This window comes from Pyxicephalus adspersus, chromosome 6 (genome assembly GCF_032062135.1).
Source record: "Pyxicephalus adspersus chromosome 6, UCB_Pads_2.0, whole genome shotgun sequence".
Taxonomy (NCBI): domain Eukaryota; kingdom Metazoa; phylum Chordata; class Amphibia; order Anura; family Pyxicephalidae; genus Pyxicephalus; species Pyxicephalus adspersus.
The window spans coordinates 805,689-829,895 of NC_092863.1; the positions used below are offsets into that span (position 1 = coordinate 805,689).

A 24,207-nucleotide genomic window follows, 5' to 3' on the forward strand; every position below is an offset into this window, starting at 1 on the left:
ACCGACCTGCCGGATCCACGGACGATGGACGACAGCCGATCCTAATGAAAGGGAAGGGGAGAGCGCGCAGCAGGGTTCCGCTCCGTCGCTCTCCCTCTCCCCTCTCCATAGAGCATGAACGGTGCCGTATGTACAGCATCGTTCATGCATCGCATGGTTCTTTGTCGTTGGAAAGGATCGTGAAAGATCCTTTCCAACGACAAAAATTGGAAGTGTGTACGCAGCTTAAGAAATGCTGATTGGCTGGATGTAATGCTGATCTTCTGCTGTCACACCTGAACCAATCAAGCAGGTAACGAGCTGAACACCTGTGCCGTCTCCTCATTCTGGGTCAGTGGTTGGGAAGGATCAGAACCAGACAAGCCGGATCCGATACAACCAGGGCAGACATGGCAGATCACTTCATCTCTCTATGACAGGTCTTCATTATGTCATTTCTATACAAACCTTGTGTGTTTTATAAAACAGCGTACCTGGATTTCTTTAATTCAGAGGCCGTGCAGTGGCCAGTGAGAGCAAACATGGCAGCATTGTGATGGTGACATTGGCCACACGATGACCTAATATTGTATATATACATATATGTGTCACGTCCAGCGTATGATGAATTTTTGTTAGTAATATACACCCAGATTCACACACGGTGCTAACATACAGAAATGAGCTGTGTGCTCTGCTCCCGGACCTCCCATTAATAATGCTGAATGGATTGTACCTGTGTGGGTGTAGGTAATGGCAGCACTTCTCCTGACACACGCTGATTGCCTGGCTGTTTCCTATCAAGCCATCACCGGGATTTACAGGGAAAACACATCTTGTTCTGCACTTCTCATTGCCTGCCCACTTAACCCTACAATCCCTTTGTAAATCATTCATGTGCAGGATAGAAGTAAACCTTTCCATATATTCAGTCCCCCGAGGATTTATTTTCAATGAGAGCCAATGGCTGTGTGTGCCGTTATCTGAAAACATTGCTGGTGCTCAAACACAAGGGGCTCATCTCGCACCCCGGGCCCATCCCGCACCCCGGGCCCATCCCGCACCCCGGGCCCATCCCGCACCCCGGGCCCATCCCACACCCCGGGCCCATCTCACACCCCGGGCCCATCTCACACCCCGGGCCCCTATACAGCTCTCCTGCAGAGTCTGTATTATGAAACAATGCTTTTATAATAAAATCAGACTTCTTTTTCTTCAAGGATTGCTGTGAGCTGTAGATAGGAAGCAACTTTCCACTAACAAAGTCCTGCTAGCCTGTTTCTAGTTTTGTATATCATATTCATTAGTTATTATTTCACTCTTTTCCTAATAAAATAAAAAAACGCCCTTCCTTATCTTGAACCAATATTACTCCAGGCTGAGGTTACATGCTGTGGAACATTATGTTAGTTAGATGATGCCTATTGTCAGAGCCCTGCCCTGAGATAAGAGGGTGAGCACAGCGCCATCATAAGGAGCACAGCTAAATAACAACAGGTCCTCTTCAAGATGACACTAAAATAATGTCTGATTTCCCATAATGCAGCAGGAAATGTATTATGCTGCACAATATACTGTGGGTGGCCATGTTCCTGGTCCAATATGCCGCAGTTTGAAGCATCGGTCAGCCAGGCAGCAATTTTTGGCACGGCGGACTCGTTTTATTCTTGTTATTGTAAGCAGAATGATTCGGACAAACTGCTAAAGAAAATCACTTCTAACAAAGATGTATTTGTGCCTTTTGTTGGGGGAAGCAATGCTCTCTCTCAGAGCCTGACTGCTCCATTGTCCGGCTGGGGACATGAGGAGAATGAAAGGAGTAATACAAATAAAATGGCACAAAGTAAAAAACAATCTGATGAAATAAAAGGGCAGATCCCCCCCCCCAAGCAAATGCCACAAAAACAGTGGGGAAAAGGATACTTTGTAACAGTTATTTTCTGTGGGGTCCAATGAGATTTGAAAGTGATGGTCACATGACTGCATATTTCCTTAGGCTGGTGTGAAGGTTTATGAATGGAGCCTTGGGCCCCCATTTACATTGGTGTGGTGCATACAGCACAGTAATAGGTGTAACCCCCCCATCCATGTAAACCTCACCTTAGTGTTATTCTTGTGAGTTCTCCTAAAAAGCAAACATGGCCGTCTCAGGACATTTTTTTTAGACAACATGTTTCCAGTGAACTGGTAAAACGTTCCAATTTCCTGTGAAATTGGAAAGAGAAGTTTAGTAGACAGAGAAGATAGTGCAAGGGAGAAGTCAGGAAGTGAGATTGCCGTCCTATTGCTGCAATGATTATACATACCAGGTCATGTCAGGGGCAGCTCTGCAGAAAATGTTGTCGTGTCACAATACTTGTGTTATCTTTAGGTAGTTGTGTGTTGTGTTGTCTTTGTGTCATTGTAGCATTTCCAGTTCTGTGCTGGTCTTGGCTGTGGTTACAAATACAGCTCGGCCCTTTCTGCAGCCTTTCACCAGCATAAGAGACTGAGGAAATGCTTCATTCTGCCTGCATTCTGGAGCCTGGTTTTCTAGAATTAGTCTAATCTAATTGTGCAATGTCTGACTGCTTGCTGCAATAAATCTAATATGGGGAAATGAGCGGAGTAATAATCCAGCATGCTGACTACAAGCTCACATGATAGAAATGTCATATCTATGGAAAGGATTCCTCCTATGTCAGTAATACATCGGAGACTTGGCTTGGTATGTATCCTTGCATCCATTGATCTGTGAATGTGTGGTCACCTCCATCATTCCTCATTGGGATCCTGCCAGCAGATGTATGGGACAATAGCGGAAAGGACGAGGGTATGAACTCTGACTCATAAGATGCCAGGTACGGGGCCACCAAGGCCCCCATGCATTGGATCCTGGTATCCATATTGCTGGCTAAGCCAGTCTGCCTCTCCCATCACTAAAATCTTAGTTGTGAGCGGAGTAACCCTTTGTGTGCCTCTCACAAACTGTGGCTGTCCACATATGACAAATAATAGATGGTGTTTGCTCTGTGTGCAATGTTTAGTAGAACTCACAGATCTTCTCTCACCATTATTCAGGACTGACTCCAGTCCAAAGGTCCCTATGGACTGCAAATAAGATAACACGTCCTTCAAAACTTCCCAACCCATCAGCAGATAATATTTACTCATAAACTGGCTGATAAAGAGGAGTAACCGCCATGATTGGCGCTGACCACCCTTGTAGATTTGTTCTGGTGATGGTGTCCAGGCCTTATTACATCTCGCATTCCCATGCAATGCATTTATTGCAGTGGTGTAGCAGACTTGTGTTCCTACAATGTAAAGAAATGTTATTTTTCTGTTACTTCTCGGACCTATTCAGAGCTGACATTTTAATTCATGATTTGTGCTTTAGTCTTTGCTGCTTTTATAGTATAATAAATGTAAGATGTCTACACGTTCTAGAAATGAGAAGGAGAGAAGGCTGAGATTTGTGTAACAGGAGATGTGATCATTACAGGTCATGCACTTGTGATAATTGTGACAATGGCTTCATTCTTCCATCATGGTGATCGATGGGGGCCAGTCGGTTTGGATGCCATCACTGAGGTATTGGAGCGGGTGCAGGGTTCATGGAGAGGAGATGAAAGGTCGTCATTCTTATCAGATGTGTTGCTGCGGCTCCATCTTGTTGTGTGATAGTAAATGGCTGGGAGCGGCCTGTGCTTTGTAGTGCCCTGTACGGGGAGATTACAGGTGGACTTGGTTCCAGGAGGTGACATTCCTGTGTGATTTATGGCTGAGTGTCAGCTCACAGGCCTCCTCACCGCCATAAAGTCTGCAGAGACGTCTTTATTAGAACAAGGAAACAGAAGTTGGGTGCTCCTCCCGTCTCCCTGGGGGGTAATGTCATTGGAACAAGGTTTTGGAAAGCATTTGGGAACTCTGATGATGATATTTATAGGGCCCATTCACCCCGGAGCTATGGGGAGCAGCGTCTGCACAGAAAGTTATCATTATGTATCAGTGCTGGATACAAAGAATCATCTGACATTTATATATTGTATTATAGGCTGGCCGTGGCTGCTAATGGAACCAATTTCCTCCACTAATATTCTCCATTTCAGTTTATTTTCCTTACAATGTACATATATTATTTGATTGACTCTGCGTATTATTATTTCCTGCTATTCATATTGCCTCTGGCATGGCTTTGCTTCCTTGTCAGGAAATCACTATTGTTTCCAATTGTCAACAAGTTTGCTTGTTGTAGTAACGTCGTGTAACTATTCACTGCAAGCCGGTGATAGCTGGCAAAATTATATCCGGGGATCAATCAGAGTGTAAAAAGAGGTCATGTGATCTGTCAAGGCCAATGTACTGAAAGCTTGGAGGTGTAATGATGTATCGTGAATGGTGGCAATGTGGTGTCATGTGACCACTGAAAACCAGTGAAGGTCATGTGACCACTCAGTGGCAGTGTGGTGAATGGTGGCAGAGTGATGTCATGTGACCACTGAAAACCAGTGAAGGTCATGTGACCACTCAGAGGCAGTGCGGTGAATGGTGGCAGTGTGGTGTCATGTGACCACTGAAAACCAGTGACGGTAATGCTTGTAGAATGTCATGTGACCACTCAGAGGCAGTGTGGTGAATGGTGGCAGCATGATGATGTTATAGGAAGTGAATATTCTAGAAGAGGATGTATTACAGCACAGCCACCCCTTTCCCAACTTCTTTCCATACTGTCACAGAATGAGACGTGACCATTGTCACAATGATTGTAGCTGGAATTTCACCCTGTGTGGTTGTTTGTTCACCTTTCTAATCAATTCTCTGATCAATAAATATTAATAGAATACCGCTCAGCTGACTCGCTATCTCACCTGTCCTGTGTACCTGTATATGGCACCAATATGCAGCCCCACCCCCCTTCTTTAATGCTATAGTAACAAACTTGGCCCCCAAAGAGACAACACACATAACACACACAAACAACAAACTCCATTCAGCCAGAGGTCAGGCCGTGAGGGGATCCTGCAAGCTTTCTTTGGCAAATGATAAATGAATATTTTTGGGAAAAGTTCTTCTTGCTGTTTCTCAGCTTTGACTCTCTTGCTGGTCTGTGATAGAAATCTGAGAGCCGGAGTCACCAACTATAATTGGAAATCCTTGTCCCACCTTAGCTGCCCCGGCCAGGCTGAAGGTCAGCGGGTGAGAGACTCGGCAAACTGAAATGAAATGTTATATGATAGTCACACCTCCTTTCCTGCAATAGGGGGTAAATATTGGTTTTATTAAAGACCTTGCAAAACCCTGCATAGAATATATGAAATAAAGTGAAATTATTATTATTAATACTGCTATGACTGGCTCTGTGCATTGCCCTGGGTGATTTTACTCCACGCCCGAGCTGCCACGGGCTGGTGATGGAAGGCCGGTGAGGTAATGGGCAATTTCCAGACATGAGTCAGGGGCCCTCTCCAGTTACAGGGAGGTTTGGGCCCCGGGCAGTGTGCCACCCTCCAGCTGTTGAGGGAACAGAAGAAGAAGCTAGTTGTGGCAACCCTTGTGTGCTGGGATTTGTAGTCCCTGGGGGAACCTAATGAATGTTTCTTCCCAGATTTGTGTACCGGAGCCCCTCACCACTTCCTAATTCTTTATTCCTCAAAGACCCTTCTTGTTGTTAATAATTATGAAAGAAAGTTCCTGGAGGAGCTGTGTACACCAGTGAGGACTATGGCGTGTAAAAGTTGTGTCCCCTGGACCCTCATAAAGGCTTATTGATGAGATATCAGAAGATGAATTGTGATTGGCTGCTAGCAGTTGTCTTTATGGACAATCAGCGCTGCGTAATATGTTGGCGCTATATAAATCCTGTTTAATAATAATAATAATAATAATATTTGTCTGTCACTGCCAGGCAATCTCCTGATCAGACCCTTCCCTCCCTGGTCACATAACATACACAGCCCCTATTTATTGGCATTTCCAGAATGTTTCCATATGGCGGGCTGCTAACAGTGTCCGGCTTGTGTGTAGATGATGGAAATTGTGTAGCAGCCGCCTAGGAGTCTGCAGCAGCTTCCTGAGGTCTGACATTACTTACAGAGCTCACACTGTATAGGTGACGATCCTCCGCCATCACACCCCTGTAATGTGACCTTACCTGTCCAGAGGTCTTACCTGCTCCTATGTGTACAACATATCACAAACTGGGGTACTGGATGGGGGAATAGGACAATGAACAGGGTGGGATATGAACAGGCCAGTGTGATCAGGGTAATAGGGACAGGAATCCTATAAATGGCTCCTATAGGAGATGATTTACAACCCAATCAACATAAAGTATAAATATGCTAGGCTGCCATGGCAAAAAGTGGCACAATGGCCGGTGACTGTACTGCACTGACATCCAATGTTCATCTCCAGTTTCCAAAACAACATTTACTGCTTCCCATCACTTTCTTACCATGCTAACCTGAAGTAACCCTTCCACAGACTGCTATATCTATATATCTGTATAGTATATATGTATAGTCACATGACCCGCCATTCCATACACACAGCCCCTCTTCCATTGGTTGGAATCCCTCCAGCTCTGCATGAATGGCGCGTCTCATCTGCATTTATTTTGATTTCTTATGTTTTATGCCTTGAGAGTAACCCCCGAGGAGAAACTTTGGGAGTTTTTTATAGGCACAAATCTAAAGTGAAGTAACATATTCCTGGCATTGTTTTATATCTGGGCCTCCAAAAGGAAGGGATGAGATAAAAGTTTTTGTAGTTCTGAAATGCCAGCTAGTTTAGAATCGTGAAGAAGCCTAAGGAATTCCAAGCTAATATTTTGATTGATAGAACAATTGTAATCCTTGTGGCTGATTGGTTGGATGAATGATTGGATGAATGATTGGACCACGCTCTGCCTGCACTACTCCAGAAATGATACAACATGAAATTGTTTTATTCATGTTTTAATATGTTATCATTTCATACATCAGAACAATGACAAGCGTAGGAAGCCCCTGTGTTGTATTTGGGAGTGTCGCACACATAGGCAGTGGCATAGCTGCCAGTCCGTCAGGCCTGTTTGTAATGGTGTGGGCGAGGCCGGGCACCTCCTTTAGCAGCCTCGGGGTAATGTTTAGCCTGGCATGCCTCCTTTTTGTCATTTTCTCAGCAGATTGCTCCTTTTTCACACGCTGGGAGGTAATGATATGTTGCGGGTGACATAACATCCAATGAGTGTTAATGAATAGTCACGGCCTGGCTTGGATTGCATTGGTGTAGTGCAACAACGCATGCATTCACACAATGCGCAGCGACACATCACATGCATATGTACAATAAGCCGCCATTTATTTTTAATATCACCCACCTTACAAACCACATGCATGGCAGCGATCCTGCCCAGAAATGTCGCTGCATGCGGTCAGCTCGGGGTCGCATTCTGGCCTAACACGTTGCTGTTTGGTTTTCTAACCCCTCTGCTGATTACACCCGTCAGACCCGTTTTTCTTGTCCTAAGATACAGAGCGGGTTTCACATTAATCCTTTTATAGATGAAATTCCTGAGCAGGATGAAGATTAATCCAGCGTGTCACCCCCCGGAGATTTATATTAGGATGGGGTCACCTATCAACTTCCTGTCAATAATAAGCCAATCTGCAGTGACCTCATGAAGAATCAAACTCCATTGCAAATAGAATTCCTGAAATGCTAAGATAGTAACATCAATTTTTAAAAGCTCCGCAATTTATCATGAAAAAGTCATCCTTGATGTCCAGGACAGTGACTAGGCCGAGATGATCAGTCTGCTGCAGGCGGGAGGAAGCCTCAGTCTCCTCCAGAGCGCTGTAATACATACATGAAAGTTTTATCTGATGACCGCTATTTATTCTTTCCCCTGTGTTTTATGGAGGACCCCGTGCCATGTAACCCTCCTGCTCCCTGATCTATGACTAGGTGATGATCCCCTCTCCCCCATATCCTCCTATGATGGCTCTCCTTTTCCTGAATCCTTCCAGCTGTGTACATCTGTTACAGACCCCATCACAGAGCTCCCAGATAGCAAGCACAATCACCCGGGCGTCTGATAAATTGAATGAGCTTCTAATTTCCCTGCCGAGGAAATGAATCATCTGCCTGGCGCTGCCATTTTTGTCTTCTATCAGCTCGGTCCGAATATCCTGTGCCCCCCCCCCATCTCTGATGCATTTCAACAATTCCCTTGTAATCCCGGCCTAAACGGCTTACTTTGATGGAGAAGATCAGACATTAGCGCCAGAACGCTCCGCCGCAGCGAATGTGATTTCATTTTCTGCTTTCAGGGAACATAAAATGCAACAGCTGTGCATTGAGCATCTCCGCATTAACCTAATCAAACCATGTTCAGGGGTTGTGTATAGCCAGCACCGCCAGCCAATAAATTCAGAGCTCAGGAAAGAGTCAGTCCAGGGAATGGGTGGTCTCATATTATTTTATACAATCACTTCCAGAAGGAAGGTTTCTCCTTTATTCCTGTTCTGTGTGACAATTGGCATCATCTTTGAACCTAGCTTGGTGACACCATAATAAATAGGGTGAATCTTCCATAAAAATGAAGAGCTGTGTGTTTTTTTTAATTTGATTTTTGTTGTGTTTTGTATATCTCTTTCTGGTCAGTGTGTTGTTGCTGTATGACAATTCCCCTCTGTGCAGAGACTTCCTGCAGTACAGACCGGTTAGTGCTGCTCTCTGTTCCTGTGCAGAGCCATTGGTCTTGTCTCCGCCCCCTCCTACAGTTTTCTGCAGGCAGCTGGTAGCGGGAGGAGCTTCCAGGCCCCTCCCACATTCATGTTCTTCTCACTTACTATGTATAGCCCAATGATGATACTCTGCTACTGTTACATGGCAATATCTGAGATTACAAAGAGACAGCAAATGTATTTCTATCTTCATTATCTATCTACATTCAAATAAATGTTTCAGTGCCTGGAGATTGTCTTTAGTCCCCAATTTACAGAACATAAAGTGACATCTTTCTACAAGGTTCTCCAGCTTTTAGGAATGTGTTTCTGTAGATCGGTGGGAGGATGCCATGATGCCACCACATCCCTTTGCCACCACTTGGCACCCCGGACACTTTACAGGTCGGTGCGCTGTGTCTGAGCTGTAACCGGAGAGCGGGGAACGGACGGAAATCCCAGCTTTGTGTCACTGTATTGATAAATCATTACCATGCTCAGGGATTCCCTGCCATACATCACTAGAAAATCAACGTTTATAGGGGATTCCTACATTCATCGGGGGAGTTTCATCCTGGATGGAATGATTGGACATGTTGGGTGCTGGGTACAGCCATTATTACAAGGTTTGCTTTATATAATGTGACTTTCCTTCACATTATCTCTATATTCCTCCGTGTTCTCCCCAGCTCTCGTTAGCCGGGCGCACCACCCGGCATTTTATAGTAACCACCCGGCTACAGCGCCTTCCCACCCGGCCTAATAGAGTTCTGGGGAGAATACTGGACCGGTGCTCTCGTCTCCCTGGAACATTAAGTTCCGTACAACCCCGTCCCAGCTAAGGTATATGAATATAAAATGTCTTCTTTTTGGATTTGGGATAGGATAATGTTTTTATTGCTGTCTGTCATAAATGTATAGAACTTCATATCATTAATATTTTGTGGCGGTTCTCTCTGTATTCTGGTACTGCTCCATCTGCCCGAACTTTGTATGGCCATTTATCATTGTGGGCCCAACCACTCGCGTGTTCTTGGTGCCGCTGACATGTGAATCTGGAATCTTCATCATTCCCTGTGTGATGCAATGTGAGCGGGAAGAATATGGCCTTTATGCCATTCATGGTTAGGTCTCCTACACCTTCCTTCCTCGTGCTGGAGGCTTTTACATACAGGTCCTCATTGGAAAGATTGAACTCATAATTCCGGGTGGCATCTGGGAACCATCAGTGCAATGTAAACATGAAGACGGAGCAGCCCGGCGTCTGAGGACTACACAGCTCTCCATCACTCCGATTTCACTTCTAAATGTGCTCTGCGGAATAGTTATTTAATAAATAATCTTATGTAAAACTGAACCTTAATTTATATACGCCGACTGCAAATCTTTCAGACATATCAGAGATGGAGATAAATGACAGATCATCAGAAGATATTTACGATGTATTTATTATAATAGGTATACATTCAGCTGTCTTCATGACAAGTTGCTGGAGTTGTGACTTCATGTACAATATGATGAATCGGATCTCACTATGGTTGTGATAAGTTCTGCATGGGACGAGAGGGATAACTCCGGATTAGATGACACTTTCCCAATTCTGTAGTACAAGGCCTAGTTCATGCTGATGTGAAAGATCCATAGCTCTGTTTTAGGATATAAATATGCTCAGAATATGGACCAATACAGAGGAAGACCTTGCACAAGGATTTTCATTGCTTTATACATTCATTTCCCAATGTTGGTCATAGTGAATGTGTAAATCATGTGTTTATGGAGCTGTAATTGTGCTCAGGGATATAGTGATGCAGACTACACACACAAGGTTAGAAGAACACAATTGTCTATATTGTATCGCACTAATAGTACCCTCCATGAAGTGTGTGTTTGTTGGGAAGGGGGTATGTACTTTTGGCTGGTTCTTGGAGACATAGGTACATAGGCTTTCTCAGTTGGAAGAAGCTGCAAGTTTGTGCTGTAGTCGGTTATAAGATTTAATATTTTCCAGTATATTGGTTTTATTGTGAAGTGTCAATACCGGATCCTCAATGCTCATAGAAGGGCTGTTTGCTTCAATAGCTGTCTGTTTTCAAGATTCGGGGTTCCTCATCTTCCACCTGTTGCATTTCCAACATATGCATTGTTGGAGGGGACGGCACTGGGCTGTGAGCATGCAATATGTAGAGATTGGATAAATATAAGATTGGGAATGTTACATGAGACTTGTGGAAATCTCTTGTTGTGTCCTATTGCAGACTACTAGAGGGTAAAGGCTGGACAAGGATAAAAGGTTGGGCATTGAGGGGTTTATTCATTGCCCGCTCTCCGATGCTTTCCCGGTCCCGGATGTTGGGTTGAGGTGTAACAGAAGCACTTTTATCTGTTTATCCAGCAGAAGAGTCTGAAGTGCATCTCTCATGGCAGTGCCAGCCTGTGCTGTCATATATTGCACACCCTGGCATGAAGGAGGCTGTGCCAATTGTAATCACCTCTCTATGAAAGCCTTGCTTTGTTCTGCCAATATGCTGACTAGTGTGGGGTTATAATGGCACCGCGAGCGGGGGCAAGGAATGTACAATTATCCCCCTTGTGCTTGTAATATGACTGGATGAATGTGTTTAATTTTCATAATGATATTATGGAAGGCCTCTGTTTCTGTATATTAGAGCTGGCGTAATGGATTATAGGGATTCATTGTGATCTCTATGTAGATTCTGCAAGCAACATAAAACCCTTTGCAGCTGTGCTGAAAGGTTGTGACATGTCGTCAGCCTTCTGTCCTCATCTCCCCCCGGAGTGCCGCACCTTCAATAGAGGTGAATGCTGAATGGCTTTATAAGTAATTCTGCCCTCCTGCCAGCACCCCAATCAGTGCAGAGATTCAGCCCCGCTGCCCCGCGTACTTCCGCATTTCTGTTTGTGTGGGCAATTATGTATGCAAATCTGCAGAGTATTGTTCTAGCTTTGTCGGTTCTCAGTAAAACTTGTCAGACATCTGCGGGGAGACTCTGTGCTATTATATAATATTACTCTGACATCTGTGATCTGTAGAGGAATGAGGAAAGTCAGGTCATCCTGTCCTGGAAACACTGCAGTGCTGCTAAAGTCAGAATGCCTTTGCAGGGGTATTTCCTTTTTCTATGAGGTTCATAGCACTCCATTTTGTGTGATGTGGGGCAGTTCTGCACCCTTCCGGGGTCAGCTAGGAGTGAGGGGAAGCTGTATGGTCACCACCCCAAAATTATCACTAACCGGACCCCTTATATAAGTATTATTATAATTAATATTAATATTGTAATATTTCAGACTACAAGCTCCTGTCACATGATTCTGTACAGTGCCAGGGTGTGGAGCCGAGAGAGGATTGTTGGGTAACACAATGGCCGCATCTTCTCACATTCTATTCAGACTTTAAGGTTACTGAGCATTGGCAAACATAGCCGGGTACACAGTGTACTGGCCGGAGTAACTCCTAAATTCTGTTGAGCAGGCAGCCATATCCCTGGAGTTTATCTACGTGTACGTCTCATGCAATGGTGTAAACATCATTTGTTTAATGGTGCTTTCCTGCAAATGTCATATTTGGTTTAATAATATTTACCTTTAGGGTAAAAACACATCAGTTACAGTGTGACGGTGTTCACTAATCAACACATGGAAATCACTGAAAGGTTTGCTGCTGGGGTTCCCTTTATGAGGCTTCCTATTACCCCTGCAGAACTCTCTATTCTGAACCATGGAGGATGCAGCAAGAACTGTCCGATATCCTGGGATGGGAGATGTGATTGATGGAGACCACAAGAGATAAAAGAAGCCAATAGATTCCTCTGCATATGATTGGTCAGTGTATGATCATCTCCACTTGTACATTGGGCTCTATTATATATGGTGGCCCCACCATTTCAGATTTGGTTATTTCCCCTGAAGTCCCATGCACACCTGTGTTCAGAAATCCCGAAGTGTGCCGATAAACCGGAATGACCAGCTTAGCTATTTAGCCACCCATCTTCCCGGAGCTTCTAGTTTTACTGGAATGTCTTTTCTCCAGTCTTCTTGTCTTTACAAATATGTGGTCGGTTGTGTCACCCCCACCCCGGGGACAGCACTCCGCCATCTGGACCTTGTCACTCCCTGTCATGGTGTTATCATTGCCGGGTTGGGGCAATACACAATGTGGAGGGGAGTACTGGTGTCATTGGTGAGAACCCACAAACACAAACCCCAAATACCATTGTCATATAGGTATTGGGCAGGCTGGGGGGGCAGCAGGGGGCATTATGGGAAGAAGGCAGCTGGGGGAGGCAGCAGGGTGCATTATGGGAAGATAGAAGGCAGGCTGGCGGAGGCAGCAGGGTGCATTATGGGTAGAAGGCAGGCTGGCGGAGGCAGCAGGGTGCATTATGGGTAGAAGGCAGGCTGGAGGAGGTCTGGTGGATCTGTGTGCACAATTAGTGTTCTTACCTTTACATATCTGAGCCTTGGACAGAATTGTGCGTGTTTGCAGTAATGTAAAGTAAAACAAGGCATAGTAACATCTACATATTACATATTACATAGGATTCATTTCCAGGCTCCTCCATACCCCTCTGTGTGATTACACTGCTATATTAATAAATGTGCCTCGGCTCTCTGTGATTTGGAGCCATTGAAAAGGCCAATAACTCCCCAATATAGCAGATTTCATACCAGAACTATTAATAACACTATGCATATAAATTCTTTAGAATAAATGTCTGACCCCCGAGGGGAAGATATTTCCATCCGTACCGCTGACTTCCTGTCAATAATTTTGATGGAATTTGTCACATTCTTTATATTTCATTGAAGTGTTGTAAACGTAATGCTTGCAGTATAACACTCGCGTTAATATGTCGGAGGCATTTCAATAATCATTTTCACTTTATTCAAATTTGCAGCTGGTGATCCTGCCACCTCCTGATGTCTGATGACTACAATCTGTCCTTGTCTACCAATTATGAAATACCCTTATGATGTATAGTGGTCACTGTCATAACCCCCGGACACATGCCATGCAGCCATCAGCGGGGTTCCTGTAGGCGGGAGGTGGCTGTAGCACTGAGATGTCACAATATATAATAATATAATATTAATACCAGGTGACACCGCTTCTCTCTTAGAAGAATAAAACACGTCCATTGTTTTTGGTGCAGAAACAAAGCCAATGAGATGCATTGAGGGTATACACCTACACAAGTGACACCAGAGAACAATAGACTGCCAGGCGGCACCAGAAATAGTGCAATGTTTCCAAAGCTTTTCTGTGCTTTGCTTTCCTGCTGACCTTTGTCCCCGCTGTGTATGTAGAAAGCAGGTTGTGTTTTGCTGGTCCTCGTGGTCGGTTGGAATCCACGTGTCGCACACACATGGCGAGGGATAGAGTTAGTCACACACTTCAGGGTGGAAATGGCACACTTTGTCTAACAATAGCGCACAGGTGCCAGTGGGCTGACAGGAGGCTTTTATGTTCCGGCGTTAAAATGAGCTCAGTCCCCGGGACGGCTCTCTCAGGACGTACTGTACACAAAGCTCCATTTTACAGGAACAAAAACGCAGGTTGGAGACGATTGTGCAGGCGGGATTAGGTGTGCGTGGGTCCAAACAAAAACCGCAACAACAGGCAGCCGCTGTGCACCGTTTGGGTGGGGGAGGACGGCCCCGCTGAGGACGCTGATGAACCCAATTTGATTTTTCTCCATATAGAAACTTTTTATAGAGCATTAAATTAAGATAAAATATTCCTGGCTTGTGAAATACAGAAAACGTGTCCGGTGATCAGCTTTCATTCATATTCAGGGGTCATGAAATGGGCAAATATTGGAGATAAAAGATACCAAAAGTGTAACAGCGGAATACCATGGGGAGAACCTGAAACTGGATCGCAGACAGTCTGGGGAAGGGGCTCATGGTATGAAATATTAGAATTTGGGACGTGCTTCTCAGGTGTTGTCACCTATTGATAGACGAGGCCATACAGAAGCTCATTTGTTGTATTATTTGTCACAGGATCTATCTGAAACTCGCCTACCACAAATTCTGGTTATACATAACTTTTCCTCTGCAGCCATCACGGGTCCTACATGTCCCTCCTTGACAATGCAGCACCCACCTAATGACATTTGAACTGCAATTTCCAGAAACAGAGGCTGGTGTGAAGATTCCCCTCCAATGGGGCATGTCCATGACAGCCTAGGCTCCTAAGAGGCTAATTGAGTGACTGTGGGCATCATTTACCTTTAAAGCCTGGCGACATCTTGTGGCAGAGAGAAGGTACTGCAGGGCACAATTTTAAATATGAAGGAGAATATTGCTACAAGAGATTCTTATTTTTTTTTTCTATTTGAACCTAACTGAAAAAACTTGTTTTTGGAATTTGCTAAAGTTTTAGTTGATTTACATCCACACTTTTCTTTATCTTTATATGCATTGATTGTGCTTTGAATCTCCTATATTTTACTTTCACTTGCTGTTCATTGACTTACCACCTCAGCTGGAGTTTTGGAGGTTCCTTTATAATATGATAGTTTTTAAGGTTTGCCTTTCCTTTCCTTCTGCTAGTATGAGCTCCCTATGCTGTTGATCTAATATTCATAGGATAAGGGTGAATGCTGATAAATTGTATCCAATATAAGCAATGTACCTGAATCATATGATATGTGGTCATTGGATTCCAAGGAGGAGTGAATGATGTCTGCACATGTGAAAAATAATATTGCTGCCTGCTTTGGGTCATGTGACTTGGAATGGAATACCATGTGGTGCAGGTGAATACCTTACCAATGTCTGGGGATGGGGCATCACTTTGTGTGTAGGAACAGATTTATTACAAGTCCATGTTTCCTCTACTTTCCATTTTCCAGTCACGAGCACCGCTACCTCCTCTACCCCCCCCCCGCCTGGATTCGGCAGATTGCTGCTTTCCTAAGAGCACTTAGACCATAACCGTCTCATGCTGTAAATGTTGACATTCATTTCCATACCCCAGAGCATGAGACGTTTCCCCGATCCCCGCCATCTAATTAAAACGCTAAAGAGCTCATTTGGGGCAGAGGGGGCTCAGGTATCATCCAATTCCACATTGATTTGCTTCGGCAGATGAGATTGGTGATTGCTTTCAGGTGTTTGACTTTTTTCCCAATGAATATTTGATATGGGCGCTGCCAGGCGTGTATTTCATACGAGGCTCTGCCGGAGCGCGGGCATTGTTTTCATGTGGAGGCGCTCGGGATGTATTATCACACATATCTGTCATTTAGCTGTGATATCAGAGAGTAAAACAAATGTAGAGCTGCTATAACTTCATCTCATGTATAGAAGCCAGTGATGGAGTGATCAGCCATTGCTTGCATTGCATTCATCCATATTGTAGATTCTTGTGGGTTGGGACCGGTGGGGACTCCTCACATCCTGAAACAGGAAATTTGCAAAAGTTAGATGAGAAAACAAATGCAGCCAAAATATGTGACGCTTTTATATTGGAGTTTACATATGCTTTAATTTATCATTGATTTATCAGCATCTGATCAGATAGTGCGATCACCTGTAGCCCCCCAAAGCCTCTGTTTTGGGGTCACATTACCCACCAACAGAGCCCATTGCATCCCCTTCTCTGCTATACATTGCCTTTTGGTGACCACAGAGGTTTGTTGTCAGAATTTATCTGAAATTTCTGTTTTTCTTTCATCATGAAGCACCATTTTCTTATCATCATGAGATTACCCAATCTATACCCTGAAATGTTTCCTGTCCCTTGTGGTTGTGATGGAGTCACCGTAACGGTACGATGATAGCGAGGACGGTTCAGTATTGCAGGGAGAGCGCGGCCATATCCATAGATTGGGTATCTGTTCCCTAACAAAGTGTTTATGGTGTGCAGAGATAACAGCACAAGTTACTTCCATATTGTAAGTCATATGACAACATTCAGAGAGTGCAGGGACTCCTCTGACTTGTGTGGGCTCAATGTTGGATATGAAAGGGGAATCAGTGTGAGATTTCAGTTTTGGAATTGAATTTTTAATTTGTGCTTAAATGGGGAAGTAGTAGGGAAAGGTTCACCCCTTCCCTATTACTTCCCTAAGTTGGGGACAATAAAGATGGATTTAAAAAAAGTTACCATGCTGGATGTTTTAGGTGTAAACATAATCTGCCCTCTTGGGTATTATTGGCCCACGGGCAGCAATGCCAACACCCTAGGCACAGTTTGCATTTTAACAAAGCAAGCGAACATACAGAGAGGTGTACAGAAGGGAGATTTGGGGGCTGGTAGAGGGCTAGGACCCAGAGAATAAATGGAGAGAGGGGAAGAGGAGACGGGAGAGCCATATGACAGGAGAAGGGGAACAGAAAAAGTGAATACTAAGAATGGAGAGAGGGATAGATGGAGCCTAAAAATGGAGGGGAATAGAGAGAGCCTATGGATGGAGAGAGGAATGGAGAAAGGAATGGAGAGAGCCTAAAGATGGAAGGGATGGAGAGAGAGGTGGAGGGAGCCTAAAGGTGGAGAGAGGGATGGAGGGAGCCTAAAGATGGAGAGAGGGATGGAGGGAGCCTAAGGATGGAGAGAGGGATGGAGGGAGCCTAAGGATGGAGAGAGGGATGGAGGGAGCCTAAAGATGGAGAGGGATGGAGGGAGCCTAAAGATGGAGGGGAATGGAGGGAGCCTAAAGATGGAGATGGAGGGGACCTAATAATGGAGATGGATGGAGGGAGCATAAAGATAGGGGATCAATATGAGGAGTTTGGGGATCAGATTGGTGAGCCTGGATCACAGTAAGGAGAGTCTATAGCACAGTTTCTCAACCCTTTTATGGTGGAGGAACCCTGGAAATAACTTTCTGGTCTTCGGGGAACCCCTTTTATAATTATTATATCCTCTGATCACAGTATAATTGTGTGGTGGTCAGTGGGAAGAATTCCTCTCACATTGCTGACCCTTACAGATAGCCATAAACACCATTGGGGTCACTTACCTGACCTGCTCATTGCTCAGGGAACCCGCAGCAACCCCTGGAGGAACCCTTGTTGGGAAACATTGATCTATAGAGGGGAAGTAGAGCAGAAATGTCGGTATAGGAGTACAGAGCTGGATGGAGTATAACCCCCAGTGTCCCCATTCCTCCATGCACACTCTGCATTACCTCTGCCCAGGCCATGTAATGCTTTTAGCCGGCTCTTTAAACACAGGGTATCATGGCTGTCAGATTAGAGGCGGCTTAGGCGGCTTGGTCTCTCTAACATATTAAATCGATACAGCCGGGGCTATGAGCCCTAAGAGGCAAAAGTCACAGAATTACAGCTGGCATGCATTTCATTGATTACATCCCATTAATGAATTGTTATTTAATCATTTAAACCTTTAATGTGTTTGTGTAATTTACTGCGGATCAAACAATTACCCCCAGAGATTTAACCCTCTGCGTCCCCTGACATTCACATTGGTGACAACCTGCTTGGAATCCGGTGACAACTTCCAGTGCCTAGACTTCAACATTGTAACTTTGTAGAGGGGAGGAAGTAGTTGGTGACCCCGGGTGATACTTGGAACAACTTGGTGCTGTCCTAATAATGTCTTCTTGTTACACGGATTACACCGCATGCATGTAATTATTATGGAAACATCTGTAGACAGGTTCTCTTGGATTCTATGTTCTCTAACCAGTTCAGCCAGTAACATTGTTTTTAGTTGCAGTCCAATGAATATGAATTGATTTGTTTGTTAAATTTTTGACCAATGGCAGGGGGTAGAAGTGATGATGTCAGTCCTGGGCGTGGCTGGCGCAGTGACAATATCTCTGGCGGTGACAACGGGGTGACATGGCTCAGTGTTTGTTCTGGGTGTCTGTGTTATGTTGTAGATTGTGATAATAGAAGTTGTCGGTGTGGAAATATTGTGATGTTATGTGGAAATGTCTCTGCAAAGGAATGCCATGCAGGCAGCGACATATGAGCTGTTGTATGACTGTCTGGCCAGCTTTGTGATCCATGCACACCTGCCGCACTGCAGGACAGTGACCACACATAACAGCTTCCTGTGCCACCTCTCTGCCCCAAAGAAATGAATCCAGCCAGGTGACCCAGGAGGCGGCAATGCCAAACCAGGAAGATGGGCAATCACAAGACCGTACTAACAGAATAAACCATTGGCTGGTGGCTCACAAGCTAGGCCAATCTGATTTGATCAGGTGTGTCCTGAGAAAGTGCTCCAATCCCAGACAGGAAGTCAAGTGTGTCCTAAGAAAGTGCTCTCACGACAGACAGGAAGTCAGGTGTGTCATGAGTAAATGGTTTCCCCCTAGACAGTAACTGAGGTGTGTTCTTAGAAAGTGCCCCCTCCTGGACAGGAGTCAGGTGTGTCCGTCAGGTGTGTCATGAGTAAATGGTTTCCCCCTAGACAGTAACTGAGGTGTGTTCTTAGAAAGTGCCCCCTCCTGGACAGGAGTCAGGTGTGTCCAGGGAGGTGCTTCCCCCAAGGCATGAAGTCAGGTGTGTTGTGGGAGGTGCTTCCTCCTGGGCAGGAAGTCAGGTGTGTCCTGGGAGGTGCTTTCCCCTGGGCAGGAAGTCATGTGTTTCTGAGAAATGCCTCCTCCTGGACAGAAACGTAGGTGTGTCCTGGCAGGTGATTCCCCCTAGGCAGGTGTGTTGTGGAATTTCCCCCCTTCATTTCCCCCTTGTAGCTCCGGTGACTGTGGTTGGAGCTGCAGGCAAGTTGCACACACAGCGGAGTCTTTGCCTTCATAGCGTTTGGAGTTTGCACTGAAAACATTTCATTTCCTGTGCTTGCGGCAGAGAGATAATCCGCAGGTTCTGCGTCTCGTTGTATACACCCGCCATCTATGCTGGGTATTTATTGCTTGTCAGCGTCAGAAGCACTGCAGCCCCTCCTTGAGATGTCAGCGGGTGACTCAGCCCTCCAGTAAAATATCCTTTTTGGTGGGGTGGATCTTTAATGTCATCCCCAGAGCTATCCGTTCTGCCATACTACATAGCCCTGCCTGGAAATGTCTGGAACCTGACTTATATACGTATAGGGTCTGTGTCCTCCCTGTGATTGGACAGTGGAAAGAGAAGCAGCACACTGATGGGATCATCTTTTTATCACTGTGGTCTCTCTAATGCTTGTACTGCTTCTCCCTCCCCAGATCTAAGCTCTGCTGTACAGGTTTTGTTAGAAGCGGATACTGGGTGTCATTTTATTATGAACACAGATTCAATTATAATGAATGATGTAATGATGACGGTGTCGGCCGGATGTTTAGTTGTAATGTTATTCTTCCATGATCATAGAAGTCAGCCATTGTGTGTGTTGTAGTTACACATCTGAGTATAGATTTCTGTCTTACCATGTATGTTTGTATTCATTTAGTATTGATCGGTCCCCTCGCCACTTCCTGGCTGCTTCTTCTCTTTCCTATCACCTTTGGGTGACCCATCGCCTTTTTCTTGCAGATATTCTGTAATTTAGGATTTGTGAGATTGCTGGACCCAGCGGGATTGTACAGCCTGGCATTGGGGGATTCTGCACCCACCGGCCCCGGGTCTGAGCCCTGCCATTCATTTCCCTGCATTGCATGACAATAAACTCCATATTGCTATAAGATAATTCCTTCCACCTAATAATGGATTCCTGGGGCCCGAGAATTGGCCCCATCCCTTCCCTGCCTCCTCATACACCACCAGCCTACATATATCCTCCATTGTACAATGACTGCTCAGTGCAGGAATATGGAGGTCTGGGCATTCATTGGCCTCCTATAGACAGGTTCTCTTTGTTCTCAGTGTACGCAGATCAGGGATACTTCTTGCGATGGGTGTTGTGTAGAAGGAAGCAGCATGTCTGGATTTGGAGAAAAGAACTTGTTTAATTTCCTGTCATTCCTCCCTGGTTATGTGAACATGAATCCCGCATTATATAACATTCACTGCACAGTATAGGGTGAAAACAGCTCAGCATGCACTCTAATATTGGACAATAATGAAAGAAGATCGGGGCCCCAGCCAGATGTCTGAGGGTTCAACCAACCCCTGGAATGCAAGAAAATAAAGTATTCAATACCTAAAATGTTAATCAATGAAGCCATATATTGATTGGTGTGACATATACATTTATTACATTGATTACATGACATGAAGATACAGAACACAAAGTATAGTAATATAAGGTTATACCCAGAGTTCACACATCATAATCATTGTCAGACACCCCAACATCATCCTTTGCTAGACTCAAATCTGATAAATGCCAATATATTTCTGTATATAAAATGTAACACAAAACTGGATAATAATACTCTATAATAAAAAGTAAGAGTATATTGTATGTCTCACATTTATATATGACCCACATAAACCCATATATTACATGTATGACCCACATAAACCTATATATTATATGTATGACCCACATAAACCCATATATTATATATATAACCCATATATTATATATATATAACCCACATAATCCCATATGTTATACTAGGTAATTATGTATTGTACCAGTATAAGAATAGTTATGTTCCCCACCATGCCCGTATTGTATATATTCTATATGTTCTCCCTTATAATATCCCTTACATCTTGTATGAATAGATGGCATTGCTCATCTAATGGTAATATAGGATTTGCCCCTGGTGCCAATCTAGAGCAGCTTTATCTCACTGTGTGAATTGCTAACAAAATATTTATTCAGTTGGAACACAGCATGGAGGGGCTCGGTGAATGTGTTTGTGAAAGTGCGAAGGAGTTGGATAGAGTCACCTAACTTGTAGAAAGAGAGGCGCCCCGCCTCGTAATCCAGATAAACTCCTAACTGTTTATATTGAAACAAAGGTTTCTCTTTATTCTCATGCTGCACATCATGTATGTTATCTGAGCGTGTGACCCCCCCAGAAGTTGGGGTTCCCACTTACCCTGCCCCTGTTCGTTGTCATACTGGGGTAACACATCCCTTCTGCCCACCAGCCTGATCTCCTGACCTTTACCATCCAGAAATGACTTCCTGAAGTAAACTTATTTTTGCTTACAACTATTCCATTCTGAAACTTGTTCCCGTAGCTTCGGCGTTTCTGCACCTGATCGGTTGAAGCGGCAGTTTCCAGGTCGTCTGATATTTCTACGTATTTAGCTGCAGTGTTTATATGCAAAGTTATTTCTGTAGGCTTCAGGACAGGGAACAGATCATCCCTCAGCTTCTCTATGTTTGATACACCTTGTTGTAATATCAGTGAAATGATGTATTTATCTTGTACACGTGCCTTGTTGCAGATCTGATCTATATCCTCATCGGTATCTTGTAGGAGAGTTATTGGGTCGGTAACGTCACACAGCTTCTCAATGTGCCCAATCTTCCTGGACAACTTCTCTTCTGTTCCAGCTGCCAGATAACACTACGGACCGAGGACTGCTGGTCCTGCCTGGAGATCTCACTCCGGACTTCCTTCTCCAGGTCTTCCAGCTTTTTCCTGATGTCTGTAAAGCTACATACACACTTCCAATTATTATCGTTGGAAAACGAACGACGAACGATCCTGCACGATATATATGAACGATCGTATAGCACCGATCCTGCACATACAGATAACGACACGATCGTTCGTAGATATTGTACACACAATAGATACGATCGTTTGAGCGATAGAGGAACTATGTGCACGACAGGAAAGTGAACGGACGTTCGTTCATCACGCATGCTCTGAACATGGACGATCAACGAACGACCGTACACACGAACGATGTTCAACGATCGTCGTCCAATCCGATCCGCCGGTCCGGTCGTTCGTTTCCAGCGACTCTCCTCGTTCGTCGGCGTCGTTGGTTACTTTTTTACGAACGATTTTTTGCCCAATCGATCGTTCGTCGTTCGATTGGAAAGATAAAAATTGGAAGTGTGTACGCACCTTTAAGAGGCCATCGACTTGCTGCGACATGTCATGTGTGTGTTTTGTAATGTCTCTCTGCTGTTGCTGCAGTTCCTGGATTCTCTTATCAGTCTCCTCTCTCTCTCCGCTATGAGCGGCTGGACATCGTCTTTTAGTTGGTTTTTTTTCTTCTGAAAGGCCTCTTCCAGCTTCTCGGCCTCGTGTCCCTTGTGTTGTCCATCCAACCTGCACAACACACACACACAGACACAATCCTCCATGCAGTAAAACTCCAGATCCCTGTTATGCTCAGGACATTTTCTGTTCTCCAGAGTAGTGGAGGATTTCAGCTTTTCAGCAATGTAACACAGATCTATATTCTTATTCAGCTTGGGTCTACTTCGAAATCTCTTTCTGCACTGAGGACAGTGGTAATCACGATGTTCTGTGTCCTGGGTTTCCATCGCAGTATTAATACATTCCCGGCAGAAGTTGTGTCCGCAGTTTAGCGTCACTGGATCCGTATATATGTTCAGACAGATGGAGCATTTCAGATTTTGCTGTATATCTGCCGACGCCATTGTCTGATGAATGAAGAAATGAAACTTAATGTTTTCTGAATGATGGTGTGTGTCATAAGGTACTGGGTTCTGCTTGAAGAACTGGTTTTCCAACTTTATATTGCAGAGTCGGGGTAATGTTGCAACTGACATCTTCCCCGATTTCACCAATATTGGTTCCCATTGGTTCATCATATGAAGATCACGCATGTTCCTCCATAATATATTTTCAGCATGAAGCTCGGTGCCGTGTGAATCCCCCACCCATCAGAACTTTTCCCATTACTACCCTTGGGAATATGGCGCTGCTTTGCAGGTTCTGGAGGTGGCTGTGCCAGGAAAACCCATTGGCAGCACCGAGCAGGAGAAATATAGGACTGATGTTTAAACACTTCTTTCAGCACTGATTTTTAGTGGAACCCCAGCCGGTGATCAGTCAGACACTGACACAGAAATTCTCACTTTCACAACAAGTGGGATCCGAGCAAGGACAGCGTCACGATGGCGAATACTTCTCATTATTATATCTCTGTTACTCCCTCGACGCTCTAAACTCCTAAAATCCCCTAAAAGCTCATTTTATTGTCTCCCAGATGTACCGGGCTGGCTAATGCTCGCAATGCGTCCATTAGTTTTGTGTAATGCTCAGGAAAATGGAAACATTCAGCTATTTCTCTGCTCATTAAGTGGTGGTTTGTGCGCTAAGTGGAAGGGATGAGCTCAGGAGAGGAAACACAAGATTTACATTTCACACATTCTGAGGTTTATGTAAAAACATATTTATTGGTGATGTCACACACTGTCTGAAAGCATAAATTAGGCTTTTAGTGGGAGCGGCTGTTTTATAAGTAAAGGAAAAGTAAAGGAAATATGACATGTGTAAAGTTTACTCACCATAATCTACGGGGGGGTCCATTACATACCCCTATACATAACAATCACACGCTATGGGGTGTAAACTTTACACATGTATTATTTCAGAATCCTTTTACAATTGGAAATAGATCATGTCGCTATAGTTACATTTTCTTATCTTTGAAAATTTAAAGAAAATGTGAACCCCAGGAGCGCACCGAACCCACCGTCCCTTATCTATTATGTACA

General features: G+C 44.5%; 1 protein-coding gene and 2 long non-coding RNA genes across 3 annotated transcripts in view; 1 reads left to right on the plus strand and 2 right to left on the minus strand.

The window, feature by feature from the left end:
• Window positions 1-2,518, minus strand: part of LOC140332864 (uncharacterized) — a 7,249-nt gene extending 4,731 nt beyond the window's left edge. The window contains exons 1-2 of the long non-coding RNA XR_011921234.1: window positions 2,286-2,518; window positions 2,080-2,184 (exon numbers count right to left, since the gene is read on the minus strand). This is a non-coding gene — a long non-coding RNA (uncharacterized lncRNA). The remainder of the gene's footprint in view (window positions 1-2,079; window positions 2,185-2,285) is intronic.
• Window positions 1-24,207, minus strand: part of LOC140332865 (uncharacterized) — a 359,753-nt gene that overhangs the window by 9,025 nt on the left and 326,521 nt on the right. The window lies entirely within an intron of this gene.
• PRKCA (protein kinase C alpha) overlaps window positions 1-24,207 on the plus strand; it is a 104,921-nt gene that overhangs the window by 7,818 nt on the left and 72,896 nt on the right. The gene's annotated exons all lie outside the window — the stretch shown is intronic.